The 25007-nt window shown below is 44.3% G+C and overlaps 1 pseudogene; it reads right to left on the bottom strand.

The window, feature by feature from the left end:
* Positions 1-807: 807 nt before the first annotated feature.
* LOC101416046 (eukaryotic initiation factor 4A-I-like) lies at positions 808-2037 on the bottom strand (annotated as a pseudogene).
* Between the last annotated feature and the right edge of the window lie 22970 nt (positions 2038-25007).

Genomic DNA, 25007 nt, shown 5'->3' with positions numbered 1-25007 from the left:
CCACTCACTCCTCTCTCCACTGTAGTTGGAAAGTTGTCCCTAGACAGAAAGTCAGGACAAACATGGAGTTCCTCCCATCCATTTCCCTCTTCCCAAGGATCATAGTCTTCTGTTGCCTACTGTTCAATGCCTGAAAATAATCATCACATATTTTGTCCAGTTCTATATTTGTTTAGGATTAGAAGATTAGTTTGTCATCATGGGAAGTAGAAATATTACCTTCTTTAAAAAAAAACATTTTTACTGAGGCATAATTGACATACAATAAATAACACATATAAAATATACAATTTGATTAATATTTTTTTTAGTTTCCAAGTAATTTTACTCAGAATTTTGTGTTTGTTTCCTGAGTCAATAAATATTATACAAAACAATGTAAAAATAACTACTACTTTCTCTCCCCTCTTCCGCCCATCTGGGGACAATCTCCTGGGCCACCTTCCTCAGGTGTTTTTCCTTCCAGATTTGGTCCAGCGAATGAAGTTGTGTGACATATAGCCCCCTGAATCATTTTCCGAAGATTTTGGCTGGGAGAGGGGGAGAGCCCCTGGGGTCTGGAAGTGAATAGGTTAGGGAAATGGGTTAGTGTTTTTTGGGAGAAGAGGCACTGCCTGAGGCAAGAGCCTACACCAAAGTAAAGGTGTCTATAATGTTCGTGGTTCCTTCTTTTGCCTCAAAAAGTGACACTTATTCAAAGAAAAAAAGAAAAAAGAAAAAATGACAAGACATCCATCCCTTGGCTCCCTTCCCTTTCCCTTCCTGCTCCTCCTCAGCCCCCCAGGAATGACCCCTGGCTGGGGGCCCTCAGATGAGGTCAGCAATACTGAGGGGCATTTCCTCAATGGCTGTGCTGTAGAAAGTCTCAATGTCTCCAAGAATCCTCTTGTCTTTTTTCGTCACCTTGTTAATAGCCACACCTTTACAGCCAAATCATCCACCACAACCAATTCTGTGGATACAGTTTTCCCTGCTGGTGGGAAGGTCATAGCTGATGACTAAAGAAACATGCTGCAAATCAATGCCTCTGGCCAGTAAGTCAGTGGTAATCAGTACTTTGCTAGAACTAGGATGGAACTCCTTCATGATCACATCTCGTTCCTTTTTGTCCATATCGCCACGCATAGCAGAGACAGTGAAGTCTCGGGCTTGCATCTTCTCAGTGAGCCAATTGACCTTCCTCCAGGTGTTGATGAAGATGACTGCCCGGATGATGGTCAGGGTTTCGTACAAGTCACACAGTGGGTCCAGCTTCCACTCCTCTCGTTTGATATTGAGGTAGAATTGGTGGATACCCTCCAGTGTCAACTGTTCCTTCTTGACAAGAATCCAAATTGGGTCCTTCATGAACTTCTTAGTCATCTTGTACATCAGAAGCCACTGTAGCTGACGACAAAATCACCTGGGAATTGTAGTTGAGCTGTTTGGAATATACCATAGGTCTAGTCTTTGAATCCACAGCTCAACATTTCGTCAGCTTCATCCAAGTACAAACATTTTGATGTGTTTGGGAGACAGATATCTTGATTAAGCATATCAAATACACGGCCTGGGGGTACCCGCGATGATATGGGGAACTTCCATCTGTGGCTTCTGAATCTCAGCATGCACATTGATGCCCCCCGGTGCAAGTCTGACAGGAAGCACCCATGTATTCTCCTAATGCCATTACCACCTTCTGTATCTGCTGAGCCAGTTCCCGAGTGGGAACCAGGACAAAAGTCTGGGTAGCCTTTAGATCGAATTCGATCTGGCAAAAGTGCAGAATCGATATGGCAGAAATGGCCATTTTCCCAGTCCTGGACTGGGCTTGAGCTATCACATAGTAACCCCTTGATACCCTTTGAAAATGGCTTGCTGCTGGAAGGCAGAGGGCTTCTCAAAACCATAAGTGTAGGTGCCACAGAGGAGGGAGTCCTCGAGATTCATGTTATCAAAGCTGTCAACAACCTCATTCCATTTACTCTCCATGACACCTTTGGGCTCCATTCCATTGGGGCCATTGTCTCTAGATCAGGAATACTGACTCGCAGACATGATCCTTAGAAACTAGGCACTTCGATGATTTTTTACTTATGTATATAACCATGGAACCACTACCACAATGAAGATAATGAACACTTCTATCACCCCAAAAGTTTCCTTCTCTTCCTGAAAGTTGGAGACAACTCATCCATAAAACCATCTGAATCTGGTACCTACAAAATGATTGATACTACTTACTTTTCCAATCTCTCCTTTTGTTATTAGTCTAAATAGATTTCTCTAGTTGACTAATCTATATTAGTCTAAAAAGTGGTCTTCTCTCTCTTCTTGGAGAAATTGTAGAATTTTATTTTTTATTTGCTAGGAAGTCATCATTTTTCCTAGATCTTTTAATTATTTGGCATAGGTTTATGCATAATAACTTTATTAATTTTTTAATTTTATTTTTACAAGATTTTTATTGTGGAAACATATATACAACACAAAATTTCCCTTTTCAAACACTTTCATGCGAATGCAGTGATATTAATTATATTCACAATGTTGGGCTACCATCAACACCATCCAATACCAAAACTTTTCTATCAAGCCAAATTGGAACTCTGTACCCATTAAGCTTAACTCCCCATTCCCCACCTCCATCCCCATACCCCTGGTAGCCTTTTATCTGCTTTCTGTCTCTGTGAACTTGCATATTGTAGTTACTTCATATAAGTGAAATCATACAATATTTGTCCTTTTGTGCCTGGTGTATTTTACTCAACATGATGTCTTCGAGGTTCATCTATGTTGTAGCATGTATCCAAACTTCATTCATTTTTATGGCTGAATAACATTCCATTACATGCATAGACCACATTTTGTTTATCCATTTAACCATTGATGGACACTTGGGTTGCTTCCACTGTCTGCCTATTTTGAATAATGCTGCTGTATATGAACTGGTGCACAAATGTCTGTTCAAGTCCTCGTTTTCAATTCTTTTGGGTATATAACTGAGTCATATCATAACTCTATGTTTAACTTTTTTTTAAGATTTATTTATTTATTTCCCCTCTCCCCTCTGCTCTCTGTGTCCATTCGCTGTGTGTTCTTCTGTGTCTCTTGCATTCTTGTCAGCAGCATCGGGAATCTATGTCTCTTTTTGTTGTGTCATCTTGCTGCATCAGCTCTCTGCGTGTGCGGCACCACCCTGGACAGGCTGCACTTTCATCGCGCTGGGCGACTCTCCTTACGCGGCGCTCCCCTATGTGGGGGACACCCCTTCATGGCATGGCACTCCTTGCACACATCAGCACGTGGGCCAGCTCACCACACAGGCCAGGAGGCCCTGGGTTTGAATCCTGGACCTCCTTTGTGGTAGGTAGACGCTCTATCAGTTGAGCCAAATCTGCTTCCCCATGTTTAACTTTTGAGCAACTGCCAAACTGTTTTCCACAGTGACTGCACTATCTTATACTTCTACTATCAATATCAATCTATAAGGGTTCCAGTATCCTCGCCAATACTTGTTCTTTTCCATTTTTTAATAATAGCCATCCTACTGGGTGTGAAGTAGTATTTCACTGTGGTTTTTATTCGCATTTCCCTAAAAATAATTTTATCTCTGAACTGTGTTTTGTAAGTGAAGTCTGATGGGACAAAGGTTCAGAGGAGATAAGTACACTATGCATGTTCCCTGTTGTTTCTGTAGTCTCATTCATAAATTGTATTCTCAATGTTCCAGGAACACAGATTCTGGTAGCCCGCCAATGCATGGGAGTTCAGGGATATTCAAAGCAAGCACAAGGAAGTAGGTTACATCTGCGACTGAGTAGGTGCTGTGCTGACAGCATCAAAAAGTCACACTTTCATTTGAATCAGCACCTGCTTTGAATGCAGGAAGAAGGCGAGGCTGTTCTAAGAAACTTGAATGACCAAGGAAGTCTGTACTAGTCAGGGTTCCCCAGGGAAAGAGCACCAATAGGAGATATATACCTATATATCATGTAAATATTATGAGCTTTATTATAGGAATTGACTCATGCACCTGGAGGGATTGGCAAGTCTGAATTCTGTTGGGCAGTCTGCAGCCTGGGGACTCTGATGAAGGTTTCCATGAATTCCCCAGGAGAAGCTGGCTGACTGAAGGAGAGGTGGAAATTCTTCTTTGTGACTGCTGAAATTATCAGTTTTCCCTTTAAGGACTTCAAATGATTGGATGAGACTTCTTTCATTGCCAAAAGCAATCTCTTTTGTTGATTATAGATGTAATCAGCCATTGATGCCATCGATTGACCGATGATTTAAATCCACAAAATATTCTCACAGTAACAAACAGGCCAGTGCTGGCTTGACCAAACAACTGGACACCATAACCTAGCCAAGCTGACACATGAACTTAACCATCACAAACCCTATCATAGTCTTTCTTATTCATGTGTCTTCCTTGTATCAGTCAACCACTTACGCTGAAAATTATGAGAAAAGGAAAGGGCAAGATAGGGCCACTCATAGTTCCTTTTCTTTTCAACTCTACCTTACTCATCATAAGCTGAAAGTAGAGTGTTGGCAAAATATGCATGTAAAAGAAATTAAATAAAAGCAGTTGAGCTAGTTTTGTGCAGCATTTTCACTGCTCTGGTAAAACCAGAATATGTATACATACATGAACTGAAAAATATAAATTGTGTAAATTTTTTATTCAACATATTAGTTAAATTATCTTATATTTGTATTTTAAATTGGCATTGCCATATCCAAGGTCATGTAGATTTGCCCCTATGTTTTATTCTAAGAATGATATAGTTTTAGCTCTTAAATTTAGGTCTTTAACCCATCCTGAGTTAATTTTTATATATGGTGTAGGGTAGAGGTCCAACCTGATTCTTTTGCATGTGGATTTCCAGTTTGTCCCAGAACCATTTGTGGAATGGTCTTCCCCATTGAATGGTCTTGGTCCCCTTGTTGAAAATCAATTGAGGGAAACAGACTTTGGCCCAGTGGTTAGGGCGTCCATCTACCATATGGGAGGTCCGCGGTTCAAACCCCGGGCCTCCTTGACCCGTGTGGAGCTGGCCCATGCACAGTGCTGATGCGCGCAAGGAGTGCCGTGCCACGCAAGGGTGTCCCCCGCGTGGGGGATCCCCATGCGCAAGGAGTGCGCCCGTGAGGAAAGCCGCCCAGTGTGAAAAGAAAGAGCAGCCTGCCCAGGAATGGCGCCGCCCACACTTCCCGTGCCACTGACGACAACAGAAGCGGACAAAGAAACAAGACGCAGCAAATAGACACCAAGAACAGACAACCAGGGGAGGGGGGGGAATTAAATAAATAAATAAATCTTAAAAAAAAAAAAGAAAAGAAAATCAATTGACATATGACACGTATTTATTTCTGAATAGATAAACTTTCAGTTCTATTCCATTGGTCAATATGACCATCCTTATGCCAGTACCACACTGTTTTGATTACTGTAGTTCTGTAGTAAGTTTTTAAATTTTCTTATTTTTTGTTGTTCATTTTTTTGTAGTGTTTTTTTAACAAACAACTTTATTATTAATTTATTTTAAGATTTATTTTTTATTTATTTCTCTCCTCCCCCGCTCCCCAGTTGTCTGCTCTCTGTGTCCATTCTCTGTGTGATCTTCTGTGACCACTTCTATCCTTATCAAAGGCACTGGGAATCTGTGTTTCTTTTTATTGCGTCATCTTGCTGTGTCAGCTCTCTGTGTGTGCGGCGCCATTCCTGGGCAGGCTGCATTTTCTTTTGTGCTGGGCGGCTCTCTTTACAGGGTGCACTCCTTGCGCATGGGGCTCCCCTACGCAGGGACATCCCTGCGTGGTAGGGCACTCCTTGCGCACATCAGCACTGCGCATGGGCCAACTCCACACGGGTCAAGGAGGCCCAGGGTTTTAACCGCGGACCTCCCATGTGGTAGGCAGACGCCCTATCCATTCGGCCAAGTCCGCTTCCCTGTAGTAAGTTTTGAAATCAGGAAGTGTGAGTCCTTCAACTTAAAAATGGTTAAGATGATAAATTTTATGTCATGTGTATTTTACCACAATAATTAACCAAAAAAAAAACTGGCATAGCATTATATAAATGTGAATGGTAAAATTCATACTAGCAATTTAAAATTTTATCTTTTCTTTTCTTCAAATGGCATTAAATAGAAAATAAAAACCACTGTGTCAAGTTGAGAGATTGTGGAAGAAAGGATAAAAGCTTTATATTTCATTACTTTCAATAATTACGTTATCACTTTGTTTCTAGCCTTTGGTATAAGGGGTACCATATTTTATTTTGCACTAGGTCCTACAAATTATGTAGCCAGCCCTGGGGGCAGTCAAGAGAGAACTCCAAGGATCTCTACCTCTGAGTGAGACACATAATAGAAGAAAAGAAACTCAGCTGAGAAAGCAGCACTTTTTATTTACCTTTAGTGTAAGATGAAATTAACAGCAGCATGTGTCTGGACCGTTTAAAAGCTGATGCCCAATGTTTTGTTTTGCTTTGTTTTGTTTTAAAGACTTATTTTATTTTTTCATTTCTCCCTACCCCCTCGTTGTTTTTCACTCGATGTGTCTGTTCGCCTTCCCTGTTTCTTTTAGGAGGTAATGGGGCCTGAACCTGGGACCCCTGATTTGGGAGGGAGGTGCCTAATCGCTTGATCCACCTCTACTTCCTGCTTTGTTGTGTCTTTCATTATATTTCTTCCTCCCCGTGTCTCTTGTTCTGTAATCTTGTTGCATCAGCTCGCCATGCCTGCCTGTCCCGCCAGATCTGAACCAGCGACCTCCCATGTAGTAGATGGGAGCCCAGTTGCCTGAGCCACATCCACTTCCCTTGTTTTGTTTTGTTTTATCCCCTACCCCCATTGCGACTTTTTGCTTGCTGTCTGCTTTCTGTGTCCATTCGCTGTGCATTTTTCTGTGTCTGTATTTATTCGTTTTATTTATTTATTCCCCCTCCCCACAACTTGCTTGCTGTCTGCTGTGTCCATTTGCTTCACGTTCTTCTGAGTTTTTTCATGTCTTTTTGTTGCATCACCTCGCTAGGTCGGCTCTCTGTGGCACTTGCAGGCCGGCAGCTCTCCACAGAGTGCAGGTGAGCCTGCCTTCACAAGGAGGCCCCAGGACGCGAACCCAGGCCCTCCCATATGGTAGACGGGAGCCCAACTGATTGAGCCACAGCCACTTCCCCCTTGTTTTGTTTTACTTTGTCTTTTTCATATCAGTCTGAGTTTTTAAAGTTTATTTTAAAGATCATAAGAATAACAGTGAAACGGATGTGGCTCAAGCAATTGGGTTCCCATCTACCATATGGGAGGTCCAGGGTTCGATACCTGGGGCTTCCTGGTGAAGGCAGGCTGCCCATGTGGTGAGTTGGTCCGAGTGGAGTACTGGTCTGTGCAGGAGTCCAGGCCTGCACAGGAGTTCTGGCCCATGTAGGAGTGCTGGTGCAGCAAGATGACACAACCAAAAGAGACACAGAGGAAAGACAATAAGAGACACAACAGACCAGGGTGCTGAGAGGGCACAAGAGATTGAGCACCTCTTTCCCACTCCAAAAGATTCCAGAATTGGTTCCCAGTATTACCTAAAGAGAAGATAAGCAGACACAGAAGAACACACAGTGAGTGGACACAGAGAACAGAAAGCTCTCTGTTTTTTAAACAATAGATTTTTAAAAAGTAATAGTAACAGAGGCTTTCTGTGGTCAATTCAAACAATACCTAATGAAATAATAAGTGAAAATTTCTTTTTTCTCATGATGTCCTCCACTCCTCCACAGATGTAACAATGGCTAGCCCAATTCTGCCCCTTCAGACCCTCTGCAAAAGAGGTGAAAACCCAGGCTCAGAGAGGAGAGGTGAGTCACTCACAGTGACCCAGCTAGGAATTGGAAGAATCAAGAATCACACCCAGATCGATCTGCCTCCTACATTACGCATTTTCTTGTGACCTACTGAAGAGCATCACACACATCTGGCCCAGATTCCACTGTGGAATGCCAGGCCTCCAAGGCTGCATGGGAAATCCCAACCAGATATTAATTTCACCAACTGTCAATGGCCTTATGAATATTTTTGTTTAAAAAATCATGATTCAGAGCAAGGAGATGAAATATTTTATTAGTTCCTGTGATCTCAACTCTCAGATGAATTCATGCAATTTAGTGTCTCTTAATGCAGTCAGATGGAACTTCCAACGTAGGATGTGTCTGAAATAACAGATTTCTATCTGAAGTTGACTGATGAGGCAGAGATGGTATCTGATCATCTTTGTACCTTCAGTGTCTAGTTCAAGATAGGTGCTCAACATGTTGATCAATTTGATTTTTTTAAAAGATTGTATTTATTTATTTCTCCCCACCCACTCGTTGTTTGCACTTGCTGTGTCTGTTCGTCTTGTTTCCTTAGGAGGAACTGGAAACTGAACCTGGGACCTCTGATGTGGGAGGGAGACACTTATGGCTTGAGCCACCTCTGCTCCTTGCTTTGTTGTGTCTCTCATTATATTTCCCTTATAGCTCTCGTTGCATCATCTTGTTGCATCAGCTCACAAGGCCTGCCCATCACGCCAGCTCACTGTCTTCTTTAGGAGGCACCAGGAACCAAACCAGGGACCTCCCATGTGGTGGGCAATCCCCCAATTTGAATTAATTAGTATCCACAAAGATATTAATTCTGATGTCTTTAAAAAGATGCCCCATTTTTCCTCCTGTTTTCCCATGGAAGGCAGGGAAGCTAGCCCCTCACTTTTGAAGAGCTTTTAAGCAGCAACCATGACATGATGTAATTGCATCAGGAAGAACCCTCATCTTGTAGGGTATCTACCCAATTCATAAGAATCCACATTCTCTGGGAACTGCCCTCTCCTTATTGGTGGGCCAGGGCAGCCATTTGGTAAGAGTGGACCCCTTCCCTTCTCCTAACTATAAGTGATGGTACCAGGGCTAATTCAATTCTTTCTCCAGGGGATTTGGCACTGGGACTCAGCAGTTCTAGTTGGGTTTTAGTGTGGCTGGGATGAAGGACATAACAAAATTTGGAATCCATCTTCTACCATGAGCTTGGATAGACAGAGAAAGCCAGGCTGTAGATGTCAAGGATGCTCAAAGGAAAGAAGAAATGAGAGACTGTATAACCCTTGTCTATCTGGCGCCAGCTCCTGGCAGCCATGTCTAGACCTTGTGATCCGGTGCTTTGACCACAGCTGATTGGCCCCAGCCTGGCTGCTGATCCAAGCCTGGCCAGTGAGTCTTCCCCCAAGAATTTGGCAAGAGGTCTAATCTTTCCATGTGGCTGCAAATACAACACATGAACTTGAGAGCTGGGAAACTGTCATATTCTGTTCTCCATCTAGAAGCAAAGAAGCTGGTCTGTAGCATGAGAAAAGGATTTTGGAGACAGATGAGAATGCAGGGAAAGAACTTTCTTGGTCTTCTAAGTGCTCTCCTTCCGTCTAGGCTGCTGGCATTTCTGCTAGGGATTTCAGGAGACACCTTGTGTCCTTAAAATAAAGTCTTCTTTACTTAATGGAGCTTGAGTTGACTTTGTTACCTGCAACCAAAAGAACTCTAACTGATTGCCAGGGAGAGTCTGGCTGGGATTCCTTCCCATGTCTTGTTTCCAGCCTCCTGAGACCTTGCTACTGTTGGGTTTACTGAGATGTGACATTGCCCTTCCAGTAAATTCATATTCTGTTCACTTTGGCTAGTCTGAATAGGTCTTTGCTGTTTGCTTCCAAAACAGCTTTGACTAAAACAATAGGGAAGCAGATGTGGCTCAAGCATCTGGGCACCTGCCTACCACAGGGGAGGTCCTGAGTTCAGTTCTTGGTGCCTCCTAAAGAAGATGAGTAAGACAGCAAGCTGACACAATGCGCTAGTGCGGAAGCCGACTCAACAAGATGATGTAGTAGATGACGCAACCAGGAGACACTGCGAGGAAACACAAGGGAGCAGAGGTAGCTGAAGTGATTAGACACCTCCCTCACACATGGGAGGCCCTGGGTTTGGTTTCCAGGTACCTCCTAAAAAGAAGATGAGGGGCAAGGAAAAAAAGAAGAAGACGAGCAGACAGCAAGCACAAACAATGAAGGGGGCAGAAATAAATTAAAAAATTTAAAAATCTTAAAAAAAAAAAACAACACTGTATGCTTGTACAAGCAAAGGTAAAGACATATGCCTGTATGTATATGGAGGCCAACATTGGATAAGACTTTCCCAGCCCCATTCAGGACATCACTTCATGTCATTGTTCCTATTGGCCTCCCTGCCCCCTACACAATCTTTAGATGCCACACATGTAAGGCTAGAAAGGCGGTGGAAGGGACTGGGGGATTTCCCCCAAAGGAAGCAAAAAATGGGACTCGAGATCTGCGTTTCAGACTTGGCTCCACCCCTTAGCTTCAGATTTTGGGCAAGTCCCAGGGCCCCTCTAATCTCAGTCTGCACATCTCTAAAATGAGAATAATAATCCTTACTCTCTTGATCACTCAGAGTTGTTGGGTAGTCAAAGATGATAAGAGATGCAATACCTATGGGCACATGCCAGAAACTATTTTGTAATGACTACTTGTCCTGACTACAAAGTGAACACGTGATTCTGTAGAAAATTCTGCAAATAGAGAAGAACACAAAAAAGAAAGGAAAAAAAATTCACCTGTAAGTCTGTCTCCCACTGAATGCTTTTGGGAAAATTAATTTCTTTAACTGTTGCCCCTTTCTGCAAGAACCCATGCTGGACACTGATAGTTTGGTGGCAGTTGGTCAGTAGAGGAAAGGTATTGGGATAAAGGCTAATATCAAGAAAGGCTTCACACCATTTGAATTTTGAGTGTGTATGTGAATGAATAAATAGATGAAAGAAGTCTTCCAAGAAGAGTTAAAATCCAGATGTTAGAAAGTGGAAAGGACTTTTTAAAAAAGTATTTATTTCTCCTCCTCCCGCCCTGTTGTTTTGCGCTCCTTGTCTGCTCTCTCTGTCTGTTTGTTATGTGCTCTCTGTGCCTGCTTGTCTTCTTTTAGGAGGTACTGGGAACAAAACTCGGGACTTCTCATGTGGGAGGGAGGCACCACATCTGCTCCCTGCTTGTTATGTCTCTCGATGTACCTCTTGTATCTCCTTGTTGCATCATCTTGTTGCACCATCTTGTTGTGTCAGCTCATCGCACCAGGCTGTCGTGTCAGCTTGCTCTCTTGTTCATCTTTAGGAGGCACGGGGAACTGAACCTGGGACCTCCCATGTGGGAGGTGGGCATCCAAATGCTTGAGTCACATCTGCTCCCCAGGACGTTATTTTTTTTTAAGAAGAGAAAAATGTAGGGGAAAGGAAATTCTCCAGAAAGGGCTAGCAAGAGCAAAGGTATAAAGGCAAGAAACAGAACAGCTGATGGAATAGTCAGGTTTATCTATCCAGAAAACAGCAGAAAGCCAAGAGCCTGCAAATAACAGAGCTGGAATTTGAACCCAGGCCTGCCCGGCTTGCAGTTAATTCCTTGTAACCACTGTCTCTTTTGTAGGGATCTGGGTCCTCCTGGATTTGGGGCAGGTTGCATCCCCCCTGGGTCTGTAGATGATACCTAAGGCTCTGACCAGGAGGCTTCCCTTCTATGAATACAAGTTCTGATCACACAGTTTGTCTGCAGGCTGGTGGTTGTGGGATATGGTGGGGATCTCTTCCCTTCTGAGTCTGCTGGATCAAAAAAGCTTACCAAGAGGGTGAGTGGGGAGCTCTACTGGGGTTTGAAAGCCACTCTCTGTCCCCTCTGCCCAAGGTAGTAAATTGCATCCCGTTGGCAGAGAAGAGCCTACCTGGATCCTCAGGAGCGCTTTCCAGGCACATGAGATGGCGAACTGAGTGAGAGGACAGCCATTCCAAAGATGATAAGCTGGGACCTGAGGGCCCACTTCAGCCCACTGGCCTGTTTCCTTTGCCCATAGCGGCATTTGTCAAAAGTTTTGGACAAGGTGCCAACCATTTGAAAAATAGAAGAGTTCCAGATTTCCGGCTTCTAGTGACAAACAACACCGGGCCCACAATCTCACAATCTGGCTCCCACTCTGGCTGCCCCTCTGCCAAGGTGCCTTCTTCCACCCAGCATTCCCCACCCGGCCTTCTACCTCCTGGCCTCTGGAGGCACATGAGTTTGAGACCTTTGAGGTAGTTAATGCTCTTCTTTTACAGATGAGGAAAATGAGTCCTTGAGAGAGGGAGGTACTTAACTAAGGTCACAAACATGGGAGAACACAGCCTAGGCTCCAAGGTCCCAACTCTCAGTCCAGTGTGTCTTCCAGAGCACAACCTGGGGACCAGAAAACCAGGGCACCTTGTGCATGATGGGAAGGTTGAGGGTCTGTGTGTGCTTCGTGGCAGAACAGAATGGACAGAATAGTCTAGCACTTCTCCCTGGGCTGGAGCCTCTAGAATAGTGTGTAACCTGCCACCCCCTCTCCTCTCCCATCCATCCCTTTCCGCAGCAAAGGTACTAATTCCATAGACCAGGGTGGGGCCCAGGAATCTCTACCGTTAGAAAAGCTCTCCCATGGGATGCTTACAGTCAGGTTTAAGAACCACCAGGTACTGAAATTTAATAGATCCTTGCCCAGAAAAGCTGCCTGCCAGAAACACCCTGGGGCCTTCCTCCTTTCAGTTCAGAGCTTGGCTTGTAGATTCCGTGTAGGAAGCCAGCAGGCTTGGGTCAGTTCAACGATAGTATCATTTCTATCCTCCCTATGCTTCCCTCATCATAGCATTTCTTTTTCTTTTTTTATCACAGCATTTAACAAATAAGAATAACAATAATAAAAACAGCAACAACAACAAAATAGCGGACCATTGATTGCATTTATAACGTGCATAATCCTGTTCTCACTAGTCATTATAACGACCCCTTAGGGTCTGGGAAGGAGGTCAATTTGCCCCCAAATCACCGGGATGGATGTGAGTTCAGACCTCCTTGTGTGACAAAGAAGCTGATGTTCTTCCTATTTTCTGCTCCTTAATTACTAGAAAGGGATTTTCAGAAACAAGTGAGGGAAGTGGATGTGGCTCAAGTGATTGAGCTTCCGCCTACTATATGGGAGGACCTGGATTTGATCCCTGGGGCCTCTGGGTGAAAAAGAAGAAGAGAAAGTGTGCCCATATGGCAAGCCAGTGCCCACACGAGTGCCCGCATGGTGACCCAGTGTCCCTGCAAGTGCCCATGCGATGAGCCAGTGCCCGCACAAGTGAGTCATGCAGCAAGATGATGACGCATCAAAAGAGAGACAAGGGGAGAGTCAAGGTGAAGCGCAGCAGAAACCAGGAACTGAGGTGGCAATTGACAGGAACCTCTTTCCCTAACAAAGGTCTCTAGGATTGAATCCAGGTGAATCCTAGGGGAGAGAAAATGAGCAGACAACACAGACAGCAAAAACAGCAGGGTGGGAGGAGGGGAAGAGGGGAAAATACATAAATAAATAAAAGAAACAAGTGAGAGATCCCCAACCCCAACCCAACCCTGAGGGCAAGGGTTTTCTCCACTCACCTTGACTTTCCAGGTATTCCACGTGGACCTGGCCATGTCAGCCACTGAGCTGGAGAATCACCACAGGAAGGAACCCAAAGGGGCTTGACAATGTTTTTGTAAACATGGATTGAGGATGGCTTGGATCCCCACCTGCCCCTCACCCCAGCCCTGGCCTGAGACCCGCTTGGATGGACACCCCAAATTCTGGAGTCAAAATGGACTTCAGGCTCATTCAGCTGAACTTCAGGAACCTATATAATAATTCTTATTTGAAAATCTACTTGTCTCCCACTCCTGAGAGAAAACTCCTCACAACCACTGGCCCCACAGGTTGTCCTCCCTCCATTTCCAGTCCAATGCATAAAATTGAATAAGTTTAAAACTTCTGCTACATTTGAGGTACAAAGATGTTCATTTCGGTATTCATCATAATAGCAAAGGGGAAAAAAGGACACAATCCAAATCTTCCACAAGAGAAAACGAGTGAAAGAATGAAGGTACAACCATCCTCTCAGTTGGAAAGCGCTGCATAAGTTGAAAATATATTTCCTTACTTTAAACATAAATTATTTTTATTAGACAAGTTGTAGGTTTACAGAAAAATGATGCAGAAAATAGAGTCCCCATACACCTCCTATTAGTAACAACTTGCTTTAGTGTGGCACCTTTGTTAGAGTTGATGATGGGCCATAATTTACATTAGCGTTCACTGTGTTGTACAGCCCTATTGTATTTTTTTAATTAGAAAAAAAGTTTTTTTCTAGTAACATAAACATCCTAAAATTTTTCCTTTTAACCACAATCAAATATATAATTCAGTGATATTACATTCATAATGTTGTGCTCCAATCTATCCATTATCAAAACTTTTCCATCATCCTAAACAGAAACTCCTGTACCAATAAAGAATTAACTTCTCATTCCCTACTCCTATAGTCTAGTTTCTGACTTTATGAATTTACTTATTCTAGGTATTTCATATCACTGACATCATACATTATCTGTCCTTTTGTGTCTGGCTTATTTCAGCAAACATAATGTTTTTGAGATTCATCAGTGTTGTCCCATGCATCAGATTCTATTTCATTCCTTTTAATGGCCAAATATTAGTCATTGTATAGATACACCACATTATGTTTATCCATTCACTGGTTGATGGACATTTTGGTTGCTTTTAGCTTTTGGAAATTGTAAATAATACTGTGATGAAAATCGGTGTTCAAATACCTGTTTGAGTCCCTGTTTTCAATCCTTTTGGGTATATACCTAGATGTAGGATTGCCAGGTCATACAGTAATCTATACTTAACTTTCTGGGGAATGGCCACACTGTCTTCCACAGTGGCTGCACCATTTTACATTCCTACCAACAATGAATGAGTGTTCCTGTTTCTCCACATCCTCTCCAACACTTCTTATTTTCTGGGTTTTTTTAAAACAGTAGCCATTCTAGTGGGTATAAAGTAATATCTCATTGTGGTTTGGATTTGCATTTCCCTAATGGCTAATAATGTTGAGTTCTTTTCATATGCCTTTTTTTTTTCTCTTCCCTCCCCCCGCCCCAGTTGTTTGTTCTCTGTGTCTATTTTTGCTGCGTGTTCTTCTTTGTCCACTTCTGTTGTCAGCGGCATGGGAATCTGTGTTTCTTTTTGTTGAGTCATCTTGCTGTGTCAGCTCTCCGTGTGTGTGGCGCCATTGCTGGGCAGGCTGCACTTTCTTTCACCCTGGGCGGCTCTCCTTACAGGGCGCACTCCTTGCGCGTGGGGCTCCCCTACGCAGGGACACCCCTGCGTGGCACGGCACTCCTTGTGCGCATCAGCACTGCGCATGGGCCAGCTCCACACGGGTCAAGGAGGCCCGGGGTTTGAACCGTGGACCTCCCATGTGGTAGACAGACCCCCTAACCACTGGGCCAAGTCTGCTTCCCTCATATGCCTTTTGGTCATTTGTATATTTTTGGAGAAATGTTTCTTTAAATTTTTTGCCCATTTTTTAAACTGGGTTGTTTGTCTTTTTGTTGTTGATTATAGGGTGTCTTTTCATATTCTGGATGTTAAATCCTTATTGAATATGTGGTTTCCAAATATTTTCTTCCATTCTGTAGGTTGTCTTTTTACTTTCATGGTGAAGTCCTATGATTACACTTATTTTGTTTTTAATATTAGTTCTCATGATATCCCCACAAACATACCTATCTCCAGTCCCAGTGTTAATATTAGTGTGTTCATGATATAATGGTACTTTTAAGTAGCAGGATAAAATTGTATATATTCACCAGTGTTATTTAAAGAACAAACCAACTAGCAAAAACAAAAAACAAAAACCTATGCATTGGAACAGAAACAAAAAGGGCTAGAAGAAAATACACTAGCATTTTAGTACTTCTGTTTAGGTGATGGGGCTATGGGTAATTTAATTTTTTTTCTTTTTCCTTCTGTTTATCTTCATTTTCCAAATAATCCCTTAAGGAAAAAAGAAAAGTCAAAAATAAAAATGATAAATAGAATCATTTTTCTTTCTTAATCTGACTTAATCCAAGGACCAGTGCTAGTTCAAGATCCAGTTTTTGGGGAAAAAGAAAAGATCCAGCTTGTATGGAATTTGGCTACATTTAGCAAGCCAAGCTGATCACACCACAGCAAACTACATGAGAGTTACGATTTTTGAGCGCTCACCATCTTACAGCAAGAAACCTCGTGCTCCGAGAAGGGAAGAGCTCTGGGAAAAGTTTGAGCGAGGAACCCCACATGGACATCCATGGATGTCAGCCTTGCCCACGTCTCTCTGGCTCTCCAGTGACTGAAGTCAGTCCTGTTAACAAACATGAATTGTGTTGAGAGCATACTGTGCTGTGCCAGAGGCTGGGGGGTAGGGAGATCCACACTGCCTTGTCACTGCCTTTGTGCCTCGTGAGCACAGCTGACACAAAGTGCTCAAAAGGAGCCAGTGACTGAACCACACGTCCCTGGGGACCTCAGCTAAAAGCTTAACTCAGTCCAAGCCCCATCACTTTCATTCATTTAACCAACCCCCACTGTTGGACATTTAGATGGTTTCCAGTTTTCATAATTAGAAACAGTGCTCCAGCGAACATTCTTGAACTACTATAGCTTAGAGCACAGCTGTGCTTATTTCATCAGATTCTTACAAATGAAATTACTGGGTCAAAGGGTAAGTGTATTTCCAAGGCTTTTAAAGTATATAGCCAAACTGCTTTCCAGAAAGGTATACCAATTTCCCCTTCCAGCGGCAGTGTATGAGAGCACTGGGTCATTCTGGACCCTCATCAGCCATCGCAGCAATTAGCAAAATATTTGCCAATTTGATAAGCAAAAAATGATTTTTTTTCATTTATTCATTCAAATATTTATGTGTGCCTTCTCTGTGTCAGGCACTGTGCTAGGGGACAAAGACACTGTGGGAACTTGGAGATTGAGTTCCCTGCCATGGGTGCCTCTGTCCAGTGGGCAAGAAAATTTAAGAGGTAATTATTACCTTGAGGAGTAGTGTAGTCTGAAGAGAACTTTAGGGTACAATTGGAAATGTAACAGAATATAACTACTTAGGGTATCTGGGGCAATCTTTCTGAGGAAGCAGCATTAAACAGAGACCAATTAGTAAATTGGAAATGTTATTTTGCTTTTATAGGACATTTGCATTTCCTCTTTTGTGTGTTGCCTGCTTGTGTCCTTTGCCCATATTTTCCTTCAGGGTATTCTTGGTTTTTTTAATTGAGGTAAAATTCACAGAACACAAAATTCACTACTTGAACCATTTTAAAGTGTATAATTCGGTGGCATTTCGGACATTCACAATGTTGTGTTATGAGGTATTCTTTTCAAAAATTCATTTATTTTGAAAATCCTCAAATTCACAAAATGCTTAAAAGGCACACACCCTAATTCTTGGAGTGTTTTTTTTTTTAATTGATCCTTAAGAACTCTTTCTATAATAAGGATATTCATCCTTTGATTCTTTTAAAATATCTATTGTGGTTATATATGTATAACCCTTTTTTTTAAGGAGGTACCAGGGATTGAACCTGGGAACTTGTATATGCAAAGCAAGTGCTTAAACAACTGAGCTACATTTACTTCCCATGTATAACCCATTTTAATTAGCTTTAAGAGTACAAGTCAGTAATGTTAATTATATTTGCCATGTTGTGCTACCGTACCCACCCTCCGTTACCAAAACTTTTTTATCACCCCAAACAGAAACTCTGTACCCATTTAGCCAGGGGTTCCTAAAACTTTTTGTTTGATGGATCCCTTTGCCAGTCAGGTGAAAACCACGATCCCTTACTAAGTCCACGCTATACTGTGTATTATTTAATAAATATATCACACCCGCACCAACACAACCCCACACGAACAATGTTTTTTTGAATTTTCAATTCAAGCTCATGGACTCCCTGAAATCTTTCCACGGATCCCCACTGGGGACTCCCGGTTAAGAACCCCTGCGTAAGCAATAACTCACATTCCCCCCTTCCCCTGCCTCTGGTAACCTCTAATCTACTTTTTGCCTCATGAATTTACTTATTCTAGATAGTTCCTGTAAGCGGAGTCATACAACAGTTGTCCTTTTGTGTCTGACTTATTTCATTCAACATGATGTCTTCCAGATTCATCCACGTTGTAGTGATGATCTGAACTTCATTCCCTTTTATGCACAGAATGATATTCTATTGTGTGCATAAATCACATTTTGTTTATCCACTCATCTGTCAGTGGATACCCAGATTGTTTCTGACTTTTGGCTATTGTGAATAATGATGCTGCTATGGATTGGATGTTGGTTTACAAGTATCTGTTTGAGTCCTTGTTTTCAATTCCTTTGGGTAAACATATAGATGTGGAATTGCCATGTCATACAGTAATTCTATGTTTAACTTTTTGAGGAACCACCAATCTGTTTTCAACAGAGGCTGCACCAATTTATATTCCCACCAACAATGCATGAGGGTTCCAATTTCTCTGTATCCTCCCTAAACCTCATTATTTTCAGTTTTTTGGGTAATAGTCGTCCTCATCGGGATGAAGTGGTATCTCGTGGTTTTGATTTCCTTTTTCCTAATGGCTAATGATGTTGAGAATCTTTTCATGTACTTTTTTGGCCATTTGTACATCTTCTTTGGGGAAATGTCTAGGATATTCACTTTTTTATTCTTTCTAAGATTTATTCACTTAAAAAAATTTTTATCCCCCCACGCCCCAGACAGTTTTCTCATCTGTCTGCTCACTGTTTGCTCACCTTCTCCAGGAGGCACCTGGGCTGAAACTGGGACTTTCCATGTGGTAGGACAGTGCCCAACTGTTGAGCCACATCCACTTCCGTAGGATATTCACTCTTTCTCTGTGATATATAGCCAATTTTCTCCAGTTGGACATTTGCCTTTCATTTGTGTTTATCTTTGCATAGTTATATATACATGTAATTGTTTTATATTTCCTGTACTCACTATTCTGAACTCTATGAGAAGTTAAATATTTATCTCTCCCCCCCACCCCCCTGTTGTCTGCTCTCTGTGTCCATTCACTGTGTATTCTTCTGTGTCTGCTTGTCTTCTCTTTAGGGAGCACTGGTAACCGATCCTAGGACCTTCCAGAGTAGGAGAGAGATGCTCAATCTCTTGTGCCACCTCAGCTCCCTGGTCTGCGGCATCTCTTTTTTTTGGTCTGTATTTATTTAATTTCCCCTCCCCCCTTGTGGCTTGCTGTCTCCTCTCTGTGTTCATTCGCTGTGGGCTCTTGTGTGTTCTCGCTTGTCTCCCTTCTTTTTGTTGTGTCACCTTGCTGAGTCGGCTTTCCATGGTGTCTATGGGCCGGGTGGCACTCTACAGTGTCTTTTAAAAAAATTTTTAAAGATTTATTTTATTTATTTCTCTCCCTTTCCCCCCTGTTGTCTGCTTTCTGTGTACATTTGCTGTGTGTTCTTCTGTGTCAGGCGGCACTGGGAAACTGTCTCTTTTTTGTTGCGTCATCTTGCTGCATCAGCTCTCCACATGTGTGGCGCTACTCCTGGGTGGGCTGCACTTTTTTTCACATGGTGCGGCTCTCCTTGTGGGGTGCACTCTTGTGCATGGGGCTCCCCTTCCTGGGGATTCCCCTGTGTGACACAACACTCCTTGCACGCAACAGCGCTGAGCATGTGCCAGCTCACCACAAGGGCCAGGAGGCCCTGGGGATAGAACCCTGGACCTTCCATATAGTAGGTGGATGCTCTTTCAGTTGAGCCACATCCACTTCCCTGCTGCGTCTCTTATTGTCTCTGCTTTGTGTCTCTTTTTGTTGCATCATCTTGCTGTACCAGTTCTCTGCTTGGGCCAGCTTGCTGTGTGGGCTATCACTCTTGTGCAGGCCAGCACTCCTGTGCAGATCAGCACTATACTTGGGTCAGCTTACTACACAGTACTGTGTGCAGGCCTTCACCAGGAGGCCCCGGGAATCAAACCCTGGATCTCCCATATGGTAGACAGGAGCCCAATCACTTGAGCCACATCCGTTATATATATTTTTTGTTCCTGATTTAACTGAAAGAGAGCTACATGGGGCAGGAAGCATGGGCAATGATAAACCATAGTCACAGGGTCATGTCCAGCCCCCAAGACCACAATCCAGAGGGGCTAAATAAAGCCAGGTGGGGGCAGGAGGCAACAACTCCCAAGCCTGTGCCTCCCAGAGGGTTCCTGATTGAGTTCCAGGAGCCTGGCCTTCAGGGCAGGCTGATGATATGCATACTCTTTCCAGCCACAAAGGAAACCCATCTGTCAAGAAGGTAAAGAGGGGAAACAGATGTGGCTCAAGCAATTGGGCTCCCGTCTACCATATAGGAGGTTTAGGGTTTGATGCCCAGGGCCTCCTGGTGAGGGCAAGCTGACCCATGTTGTGAGCTGGCCCACACGGAGTGCTAGCCTGTGCAGAGTGCTGGCCTGCTTGGAGTACATGCAGGAGTGCTGCCCCACGCAGGAGTGCTGGCCCACACAGAGAGCTGGCGCAGCAAGATGATGCAACAAAAAGGGACACAGAAGAAAGATAATAAGAGAAGCAGCAGACCAAGGAGCTGAGGTGGCGCAAGAGAATGATCGTCTCTCTGCCACTCTAGAAGGTTCCAGGATCGGGTCCCAGGATCGGTTCCTGGAGCCGCCTAATGAGAATACAAGCAGACACAGAAGAACACACAGCGAATAGACACAGAGAGCAGACAATGGAGGGAGGAGGGATAAATAAATAAATAAGAAGGAAAAGAGACCCAGGGTTCAGTGGTAAGAGCTGGATGTTGGAGTCAGGGAGGCTTGGGTTCAATTTAGACCCCAGCCTTCACCAGTGCAGGCTTGGACAAATGGGCAAATGACCTGGCTTCTCTGTTAACCGCCCCTGAAAAATGGTACAATGACCTAGCCCTCAGAGGAAGGTGGTGAGAACTAAATACCCCTCCCCCGGCACGGTTCACCCAAGCTACAGTGTCAGGAAGAGGCAGAGCTGGACCCCTGAACTCGACTCCCATCTGAGCTCCATACCTGCACCTATCATCGCCACAAATAGTCTTTTCATTGTTGTTATTAGGGAGCCAAATGCAGCCCCGCATGCAAGAGAGTTAGCCAAGGAAGTGGGCTGGCTTCACGTTCCTGCTGAGCAAGCCTGATAAAGGCAAGTGGGGTGGATTCCTGTTCTCTGGAATAAACTAGGGTACCTCATTTCTCACTTCCTTCCCTCCCAGCCTCCCTTTGGGTCCTTGGCTCCTGGTCAATCAATCAGTCAAAGCCTGGCAGCCTGATTTAGTGGGGATAATCCCAGGAGCAGTCTGAATTTCAGATGTGGCTCTGCTCTTCACGTGCTTTGAGCTGTCTCTTTCCCTTCCTGGACCCCAGTTTCCTCATCTGTAAAATAAGGATCATTAGAATAGCTACTTCATACGATTGTTGTGCGGGTAACAGGAGGGTAAACCAAGGAACGCTCCCAACCATGTGCCTGGCATACAGTTGGTGCTCAATGAATGTCCCTTATTATCAATGCCCTGGCCCCACCACTGGGGAGCTTTGAAGCTCGCTGGGAAGGAAATAACATTTTTATTTTTATGAGACAAGATTATAAAGCAGTACATAAAATAAAATCTCGGTTGCATTTTAAAAAATTATACACACAGAGATCAGAAGGCAAAGTTGGCAGGGCTTAACTCTTGGTGGTGGACCTCCAGGGGATCTTTATTTTTTCTTCTTTGTGCTTTCATGTATTTTCAACATTTTCTGCAATGGATGTATCACTTTTGCAATCAGAAAAAAAAAAAAAAAGTCCTGTGAGAACTGAAAGAAGATATCACTTGGATCTGGGCTGATGGAGAGGACATCCTGGAGGAAGTGGGATTTCAGCAGTGCCTAGAATGATGGAAGAATTTGAAGAATGAGGGAGGAACCAGAAGGCTTTGTTCGTTTCCTAGTTTTTTGGTCTGGTCTGTCTCCTCCCTTAGGTTGTGAGCTCTATGAGGGCAGGGGCCATGGTCTAGCACGTTTACTGCTGTATCCCTAACATCTTAAAAAAAAAAAAGACCTGGTACTTAGTAGGTGCTCAAAAAAATACCGATCCAGTGAATGAATGAATGACCTTGACAGCTCCAGCTCCTTTTAGCCCGGAGACTAAGAGGCTAAGAGGCTCCCAGTTTGCCTGTCCATCTGGTGAGCTGCCAAAACCCAGGTGCGCGGTTTCCATGGCAACTGAAGAGGGCCAGCCAGGCCATCAGCGGGAGGCAGATGCAGGGATTGTGAGAGCTCTGCATCTTTTCAAGGTGTGGCCTGGAAATTGGGAATATGGCCTTGGGCAAGGGCTCTTTCAAAAGGATGTTCAGGGTAAAGAAAGAGCTTCATGAATTTGGTTAACTCAGTAGCTCTTGGCACCGGCTTGTCAAATCATCCAACCAGGCAGGTAGTTCTGGTCTTTGAAGGGCGGTGGGAGGGGCTAATGGGTGCTAGGTCAGGGAAGGAGCAAAGTTTGGTTTTAGCCTGGACCCTACTGTGTGACCTTAGACAACTTTGGTAAGCTTTCTGAGCCTCTACATGCTCAGCCACAAAATGGGAGGTTTGGCCAGCTCTGAAATTACTTATAAAAAGACATTTGCAGTAGGAATGTAAAATAGTGCAGCACGATGGAAAAGGTTTTGGTGATTCCTCCAAAAGTTAAACACAGAATTATCACATGACCCAGCAGTTTCACTCCTAGGTTTCTACATCCAAAAAAATTGAAAAGAGCTATTCGAACAAACACTTGTAGATGAACACTCATATTATTCATAATAGCACTATTCATGATAGCCAAAAGGTGGAAACAACCCCAGTGTCCACCACTGGCTGAATGGATAAATAAACTGTGGTACAGCAGAATACTAGTCACCCATAAAATGGAATGAAGTACTGACATATGCTGCAGCGTGGATGAGCCTCAAAAATATTATGCTAAGTAAAGGAAGGCAAACTCAAAAGGTCATATTTTGTGTGATTCCATTTCTGTGAAATATGCAGAATAGGTAAATCCATAGAAACAGAAAGCAGATTAGTTGTTGCCAGAGGCTGGAGAGAATGGGGAGTGACTGCTTAAGAGGTACGAGCTTTACTTTTGGAGTGATGAAATTCCTTTGGAACTTGATAAAGGTGGTACTTATACAACATTGTGACTATACCAAGTTACCGGAATTATACACTTTAAAATGGTTAATTTTACGTTATATGAATTTCACCTCAATTGAAAACAATAATAACAAAAGACACGTGTGGTACAAGCATGCCTTGTAGCCTGAGTTACAGAACAGATTCCCATGCACCTACAGTGTTACGGAGTTGATAGCTAACCACAGGTCCTGCGAAATTATGCCACTAAGGTACAACAAAGAAAAAGTGGTGAGCTAAGGTCTGGTCCTGCTTCGTGCCACTTTCCCACGATGGGATCTTGGGTCACTCAGTCCCCTTGACTCTCAGTCTTCCTACCTGCAAAGCTAGGCTGATGCCTCTTCCCTGTTTTCTTCAGGGCACTGTGGATGGCTGAAACGAGAGCACTCTGCAATCCCACATTCACAGGTGAACCCTCTGGAATGAAGCTAATAACGGGAACCCTGTTTTCTAAGCATGACAGACTGAGGGCCTGTCCTGGAGCATGCAGAGCCAGTGAGGGGATTCAAAAGTCAGTGTTGAGGGAAGTGGCTATGTGGCTCAATCAGTTGGGTTCTCGTCTACCATATGGGAGGCTCTGGGTTCACATCCTGGAGCTTCCTTATGAAGGCAGGCTCTCCCACACCACTGCGAAGAGCCACCTGGCCCACAAGTGCTGTGGACAGCTGACTCAGCAAGATGACCCAACAAAAAGGGAGACAAGCAAAAACGCAGAACATACACGAAATGGACACAGTGAGCAGACAACAAGCGAGCCGCAAGGGGGGGATAAAAAAAAAAGGCAGTGTTGAGCAAGGGTCACAGCCAGACTAAGAGGTTCTGGTCCTGGCTCCACCACTGTGTGGCCCTGGGCAAGTAAGTCACTCACCTTCTTCAGTTTCCTCAGGGGTAGAACGTGACTATCTATAACTACTTTAGGGAGAGGAGATGTGTATACAGTGGGCCCTAAATAATCAGATCCCTTTCCACTTCCTTTATGACAGCTCTCATGAGCACTTTCGAGCACAAAAATCCCTGGGACTCAGAATCTACCCAAGAAAGCTATAGCCAAAGAGGTTAAAGCGCTAGCCCGGGGTCACAAATCTAATTTGGGATTAAAACACACATCTCCTGACTCCGGTTCCAGGGTACTTTCCTCAGGCCTCGAAGGCTCATTCTTCCCAACAACCGTTTGGCACCTACGCGCCCCAGAAAGGACAGAGGCATGCAAGGAAGGAGATCCGGTCCAGAATTAGGCAATGTGCACACGTGGCCTACGAATCTTCATCCCCTGATGAGACAGGTGATGCCTTCTCCGGTGTTCAGGTGTGAAACTGACTCACTTTAACTGAGGTCCAGACAGGCCAAATGACTGGTACCACGACATACAACCGGAAGGCAGCGGTTCGGATTCGAACTCCGGTTTCCCGGCGGCGCCACGCCCCGAATCCCCGAGCGCGCGTGGCTCCGCATGAGCGAGGCGCGCGGCCGTGGGGATCCAGAGCGCTGTTGGAAGTGGGACTCGTTCATTTGCATGCTAATACCCAGAATGCCTCCCCCCCGCCCCCAGCCGCACACCGCTTCTCTTAATGGAAGCGCTCTCTGCAACCGTGGAAAGTTTGGAATGCACACTTCGCTCCTTCTTTGCAACTGTGGGAACTTCCCGCCCGCACACGCGGTGCCTGCAGCTCCCGGCTCGGAGCCCGGCTGCCTGGCGGCGGCCGCCCGCGCTTTCTCGGTGGGCGAACCCGGGTGTCTAGACCGCGCCGAGTAGCATCCCCAGGCGGGCCGCGGACAAAGCGCCAGGCCCGCCGGCGGGGCCAGTAACCCGAGCGCTCGGCTTCTCGCGGGGCTGCGAGCGCTGGGGATGCTCCCGGCCTGGGGAGGCC

This window comes from Dasypus novemcinctus, chromosome 19 (genome assembly GCF_030445035.2).
Source record: "Dasypus novemcinctus isolate mDasNov1 chromosome 19, mDasNov1.1.hap2, whole genome shotgun sequence".
Classification (NCBI taxonomy): Eukaryota; Metazoa; Chordata; class Mammalia; order Cingulata; family Dasypodidae; genus Dasypus; species Dasypus novemcinctus.
The sequence above is the reverse complement of the archived record's forward strand: the minus strand, read 5'-3'. Positions and strand labels throughout refer to the sequence as shown.